We start from the raw sequence: 7,231 nt of genomic DNA on the forward strand, positions 1-7,231 counted from the left end.
TTGTATTAAATAAAATCATATCAAGAGAATTGTATAGAACAGGTTTAATTGAATGATTGTAGCCTCCCCCCCCCCCCCCCCCCCCCCTCGGCCCACGGGAATGCCGTGATCAGTTGGCCGCGACTCCTCGCCGCGTGTATATCTTTCTTTTTTTCGTCTTCCTTTTTTTCTTTCTCGCTCTCTCTCTCTCTCTCTCTTTTTCCAATATCTCCACGTTACACGCGCATACACACGCACGCGTTACGAATACATAACCTATGAACGTGCTCGTGTTTATGCATTTAACTTAATAATAACCGCGCCTAGAATAAAATTGAACGAGTTAGATTTTCTCGTCCGAATATATAAATGCATAATTTGACTGGCGCAGCTCTCTGGACGGGTCACAAACTACGTTAGAATGTTTTTTTTTTTCTTTTTTCGAATCACGAAATTTGATTACTCTGTACGAGAAATGAGGATTTTTTTTTCAGATTTTAACTTTTTCTCAAATCTGTAATCTGGCAGAAAAAAAATTGGAAAAAAATTCACCCACTCCGCGCTTGATACTTTTCGAAATCAAAATATTTCACCGCCTTTTTTACGTGCACTTTTATTCAGGGCTGCAGATTTATTTGCACACCTAGATCGTAAAAATTGCAATTGTGAAATGGAAAGATTTTAAAAAACGACGAAAAAAAATTTCTCCAACCGTATCGCGGTGTACGTGAAGCGAAAGAATTTTCGCTACCTACACCCGAATACGTGAAGGCATATACATAGATATGTGCAGATTATTTTTTTCGTAGAAAAAAAAAAGAAGAATAATGATAAAAGAGAGGTATTCAATTACATGTATATATTCGAACGCTTTACATATATCAAGGCAGTAGTACCGGGAAGATTTTTTTTTTTTTTTTTTTTGTCAGACCGACCGGAAATGTATTTGAAATATAACTAGGCGAACTGTTACACATAACCTATAGAGCTACAACGCACGTCGAGTGTGCATTTCATACGTACTCACAACTAGAATTGATTTTTTCCATTTTTCTATTCGCTATTTCAAGATAAAAAATTCAGCGTCGGTTTCATTTTCGGAATAGCAACGAGTCGCGAACTCCGTAATCAAAAATTTGTAGGGAAAAAGAAAAAAAAAAGGATGAATATCCGGTATTTGGTATGCACCGTTAATTTCGCGATTACAAATATTTCGGAAATAACGTTCGAAATGAAAGAGAAAAATTTCTGGCTCGCGTCGTTTAAATTTGTCTAGGAATTTTTATGCATTTATAATGGGTACGCACACATGCGTACGTGGTGCGTCTGCGACGATATCATAGGGACATTCGTACGTGCGTGTTCGTGGGGAGCAAAAAAAAAAGAACCAGAAGGAAAAAGAAACTAGAGAGAGAGGGAGAGGGAGAGAGAGAGGGAGATTTACAAAGGCAGGAAGAAACGTTCCTTACCTCGAAAGCCTATTAAAACTAATCCTTACCTCAGTCGACTTATATCTGATTGTGAGATCGCTTCTAAGATATGAAAATATCTCAACTGACTTACTAGGCGGTCGCTTACGGCGGGTAAAGCAGATGAAAACCATATGGGCGTACTAGAGACTCGTTCCACTGTACAAGCTAACTCGCCTATGTTCGATTCTGACACATTTAGCCCCTGTTACATATACACGTAAAAAAAACGGATGACGATTTTGTTTTTCGCTTTCTTTTTTCTTTTTTTTTTCCAAACTATTTTCGGAACTGTTTGTTTCCAGATTTACCACAGATTTGTCAAATAAGTGGAACGTCATGCGGTTTCGAAAAACCAAAAAAGAAAGTAAAGGAATGGAAATGAAAAGCAACACGTTTCATAGTTTTTTTTTTTTTTTTTGAGACTCGGTCGATTCGAGCGTTCAAAGTCGCCGGACCGTTCGAAATTTCGTTTTATTCGTCGAGAGAATTTTTTTTTTTCTCTCGCAGAGAAAAGAGAAAAAAGTTCGCACGTCGAAGGTGACGACGGCAGCGGTGAGTCGCGAACATTTGGTACGGATAACGCGAAGGATTCTTCGCAAAATTAAATTTAATAACGGACGCACGGCCGCGACATGTGGAAATCGTCATTCTATTTCAGAGGTTATTTTATACGACGCGCGAATTAAAAGCCTCCGAAAGATTCGGAGAGTTTTACGGGGTCGTAGCCAGAAAGTTATTCATCTCAACGAGCTAAGTAGGTCCTTCGTTTTTTTTGTTTTTTTCTTCTTCGCAAAACTCAACCACAACATATCCAATCTATAGGTATACGCGCGCGTGCTTGTCTATGGGCGTAAAAATTTGAGAGAATAAAAATGAAATCTAAAATTGAACGAATCAGGTTAGGCAAAAACCAAACTGTCACGAACGTTCCTATCTTCTGAATGTATATATGCTTTTTCTCTCCTCAAGATTTTTATCAAAACTTCAAAATTTTCAGCATGCTCAAAATTGCCTTGCGTCCGATCGCAGGTATAATCGTGTCCTGTACATACACGCATAATTATTGATGCGAGAAGAAAAAAAATTTCATTCGCACTGAGCATAATTGCGATCTCCGGTAGCATCACTTCTCTCTCCCTCTCTCTCTCTCTCTTTCACTCTATTTCTTTTCTTACTCGTTCTTTTTTTTTTTTCTTGTTTTTCGTTTTTTTTTGTTTTTGTTGCTCGAACGAAACCAACCATATCTGTACCTCCATCGTGCCATGCACACGCGGTTATATAGCAAAACTTGACACGGTGTCTGACACGCATTGGACACGATGAAATCCGACACTTTATTTTAATCGTGTAGAGGTGAGGAGGGTACATGCACACCACGTATATACACATACACATGCCCACCGTATGTGTACCACGCACGTTTCACGAATGCTTAGCTCACATACGACGAACACGTGATATCTCTCGGATTATTGTGTGGGTATGATAGTTTTGAAAAAGACAGGCGTTTCAGCTCCGACCGAAACTTCGACTTGAACTTAAAACTTAAAACTTAAACTTGCGGCACAACTTCGGCAGGAGTCCGTTTAATAAGTTCGTCGGAGAGACGACGAGCTAGCTACCGAACCGTACGAACTATGAACCAACGAATTAACCGGGCCCGCTATACGTCTAAATCGTATGTCCATGTGAAATACATACGGAAATATACATATGTACTGCGGATGGTCTATTTACCTTGTTCTCCGATGGTTTTGAACACGTGTAGATCTTAACTCAAGATATACTACAGGTATATTCATACCTCAGCCGATCACTTGTATAATACCGTTCGGAACCGCAGAGCGGTTGACAATGACGCGCGTTTAGAAAATAGAGATTTGGGTTTGTTCTTTCGAGCGAGAGAAAAAACTCCTCGAGAATTTTCCATCCGAATCTCCCTCTCGCCCCCTTCGTCTCCTACTCTCTGATTTTTGGTTAGACCTGCCCCACATGCATCTATGATTCGATCTCGGTTGGGGTAAAAATTTTACGCAGAGAGTTGAGACGATCAGAAATGACGTTCTTTCGCAACACGTGCTTCGCAATTTCGAGTTTCGGGCGTAGAGAAACGTTGGGAATCATTTTATTCGTTGTTGTTTCAATTTGAGAAAAAGTATTGCGGCGTTTTACAGGTCATGTTTCTCTCGAATTGAATTGCCAAAGCAGGTGTTTGCAAAACCGCTCGTAGCGCCATCTGCTAAAATCGTCGTCACGTGACCGCGACATAACCTGTCGCAATGATTCGGTTATCAAATGATTCGCTACCTATACTCCACTTTTATTATAAATTACTATTTCGGGATGGAATCTGTTTGAGAAGACTTCCGCAGGGAAAAAATGAATGTACCTATCTAAGTTATGAGGTTATGTGGGTAGGCGACACGAACGTTAAGCTCACGTCGCAACGATTAGATCGTCAGATAAGTCGCCATCTACTCCACTTGCAGTTTGAACTACTGTTTTTTCACTTTTTCGATAATCACTCGGTATGACTAGCGATCGGCATGGAATAAATAATTGGACGCATCGATCGATCATCTGTTCCATAGGATCATTGCGGATGTCGTTCCGCAGAGACACGTGTGAAGATGACGAGAGTGAGATAAATGAAAATATGAGAAAGAAAAATGTTCTGTTTTATTTATTTATTTATTTATTTTTTTTTTCCGTTCAGCGAATTTTTTGTAAAAAGATCGTGGGAAAATGTCGGTGTGTTCACGTACGCGTGTGCATTACATGGTTATAATATCGAAGGATGTACGTAGCCGAGCATGTCAAGTATATATATATATATATATATCGGAGTTGTGAAGAGCGGCGTTGAAAATGCTATAAAATCGTGCGAATAGCGGAGGCGAATCCCCGTCAACCCCGTCAATTTCGATGTCTAAATTGAATCGAATCGAATCGAATCAAATCAAATGAAAAAAAAAAAGAAAAAAGTTTATGTATATAACGCACACGGACTACGTACCTATACGTACACGACTGAATTCTTATTTTCTATCTCTCGTCGATCTGACGGCGGCTCATACGCATGTAAAATCGAAATAACATCCCGACTGTGCCCCGGATTTTGTTCGTCTCTTTTACTTTCTCGCTCCTAGCATGCGATATAAAATAAAAGAGACGAGAAAAAAGAATGAAAATTATCCGACGAATGAATAAGTAAATTTCAAAAAAAAAATCATAATATCGTATACACATAAATTACTCACCTATAGTTCGATTATCTTTGTCGGTTTTCTCGATGGGTCGTTTAAAAATCCATTCGAATTTAGTCCCTGTTCGGTGCACCGGCAGTAGAGTCGCATCGGTAATTTGATATTACAGGTGTGTTTCCTTCCGTACACAAATAACTATGATTCACCGAAAATAACCAAACCAAATAATTTCACGTCACTGTACAGTAGAAATTTTAATTTCAATTTTTACGTTCGTTAAATTCGTTTCTCTTCGTTTTTGTTTTTATTTCGCACTGGATATAACAACGACAATATGCACGTATCGTATAATTATTTATCGAGTTGATTCGATTTGATTTTTCCTTTTTTTCTCTTTTTCATCAATTTACTCACGAATCTCTCATTTCAACCGCTTAACGTACCGAATCTACCCCGATTATAATTGACACACTTAATTTTCAATTTCAATTGTTTTATTCTTCTTCAAATTCTTATTTAGATAATTTTGAATGGTTCGAATCGATTTTTGCCAGACCACTAATATTATTATGATTGTGATTATCGTTGTTGTTGTAATCAAATGTATGAAAATTATTATTCATCACCTGCATCTGAAAATACTGGATACTTAAAAATCGAAGTTAGAAGAAGAAGGAAAAGAAAAAGAAGAATGACTTGTCGATGAAAAGCGGGTGCAAAAGAAGAAAAATTTTTGAATTATCCAATCATGCATACAAGATTTCGATCGCGACGATGATCAAAACTTAAAAAAATTATAAATCCAATCACACACTGTAGTACCGCGGAGTTCAGATTTTCAATTTATCTCGGATACCATCGCACAGCTGTTGCCAAAGAAACTTGTCAAACTATTCAACGTAGATCACAGATCAAGTTCATCCGAATAGCTTGTGAATTCATGAAGTTTACGTTTGCAATAGCTCGCTGTAGCCAGATCATAATTAATCCCAACTTTATCTTATTCGTTTCATTTATTTCCTACCGCAATTTTTTACCTCACAGTCGTACACACATATGTACGTACGAAAAACGTAGATCGAACACACTTTCTCGTCGCACTTGTTCGGTTACTGTGATTCCCGACAAAAAATAACAAAAAAAAAAAAAAAAAAAAATCGGAAGAAACAAAAACCAAAAAAAAGCCACAATTCACCGAATCTTTTTTTCTCTATTTCTCTTTTCAATTCACACACGTCGATCAATTTACAAATATTGACAAACTTGACGAAAACGTTGAAGTGCAGTTTTGAAAATTGTTTCAAATATTTCTCCTTTTATTTTTCTATTTTTGTTTCGTTTCTTTTTCCTTTTTTATTCACACTCGTCGATCGATTTATAATTATCGACTAATTTAACGAAACCTGTAAAGTGTAGTTTTGAAAATCGTTCAAGATTTTTCTCCATTTCTTTTAATTTTTTTTTTTTTTTTTTATTTCGTATATTTTTGTTTTTCCTCCCTTCTCGATATATACAAGTAATTACACGTACATGCGCGATAATTATCACGTACACATTACGTATATCGTAACGATAACGTAGATACAATTAGTTTTCTCACAAACGTTACATACCTATACGTCACACGTTTATTAATTATAGAGAGAAAAGAAGAACAATGAGGACGACGAGGGAAATAAAAATATGTATAATTTTAATAAATTCGTCTCCTCTATCTATAATGTATGAGCTGGTATGCCTTGGGCAACACTCGGAGACCGGACTGTCGCGCGACGTGGGTCGCCCGGCGGTTTAGTATGTTCGCGGTTCCTCGCGACGCCCCCGACCTCCCCACCTGCACCCCCTTAGAACCTCTTCCCCCCTCCTCCAACCCCCGATCCGCCGCACCGTCGATCCCAACCCCCGACGACGCCCCACGGCGCCGACGCCGCGAGACGCGATCCTGAATATTACACATACCGTCTATGCTATAACCCACCTGAAATTCGCCGCGACCGAACGATACGTGGATTGTGCGTACGAATCCACCAATATTTGTACACGTGAAATGATTTACAATTTTTCGGTTTTTTTTTTTTTTTTTTTTTTTTTTTTCTTACAAATTTTATTTACCATTTTACGGAATTAAAAAATTCACATCGTCGTTGCACGCGTGTGTACGGATCGTGGTTGCAATTTTTGAAACGTCTCCTCGTTTTTTTTTTTTTTTTGCGAATCATAAGGTGAAAACTTTTCGAAACGCCCTGTAGTGAAAAAGTAGAGGAGGAGTAAAGAACGTGAAAAAGGAACGGAATTTCTTATTTCTTTCATTTACTTTCCTTCTCGCGCGGTTATGAAGCGTATAATATAAGTATAAGAACGAGAGAGCGGTAAAGGAAAGAAGTCATTATAGCTGAAGTATTTTAACCGATATTATTATATTATAGTCGGTGTACCGAGGGTTGTTGGAAGGGTGTTTAATTCTCCAGTTATCCGTGTAATTAACATTTTTACCAGTTTCGCTCTTGAACTGTAGCCCGTCGTAACTGCAAAACCCTTTGAATTTTTATTTTTTCATTCTCATTCAGTTTTCTT

The 7,231-nt window shown here is 38.0% G+C and overlaps 1 protein-coding gene across 1 annotated transcript in view; it reads right to left on the minus strand.

The window, feature by feature from the left end:
- Positions 1–5,407, minus strand: part of LOC105684361 (latrophilin Cirl) — a 108,264-nt gene extending 102,857 nt beyond the window's left edge. Inside the window, exon 1 of the mRNA XM_048656230.1 lies at positions 4,712–5,407. The gene's annotated coding sequence lies outside the window, so the exon portion shown is untranslated. The remainder of the gene's footprint in view (positions 1–4,711) is intronic.
- Between the last annotated feature and the right edge of the window lie 1,824 nt (positions 5,408–7,231).

This window comes from Athalia rosae, chromosome 5 (genome assembly GCF_917208135.1).
Source record: "Athalia rosae chromosome 5, iyAthRosa1.1, whole genome shotgun sequence".
In the NCBI taxonomy this organism is placed as follows: Eukaryota; Metazoa; Arthropoda; class Insecta; order Hymenoptera; family Athaliidae; genus Athalia; species Athalia rosae.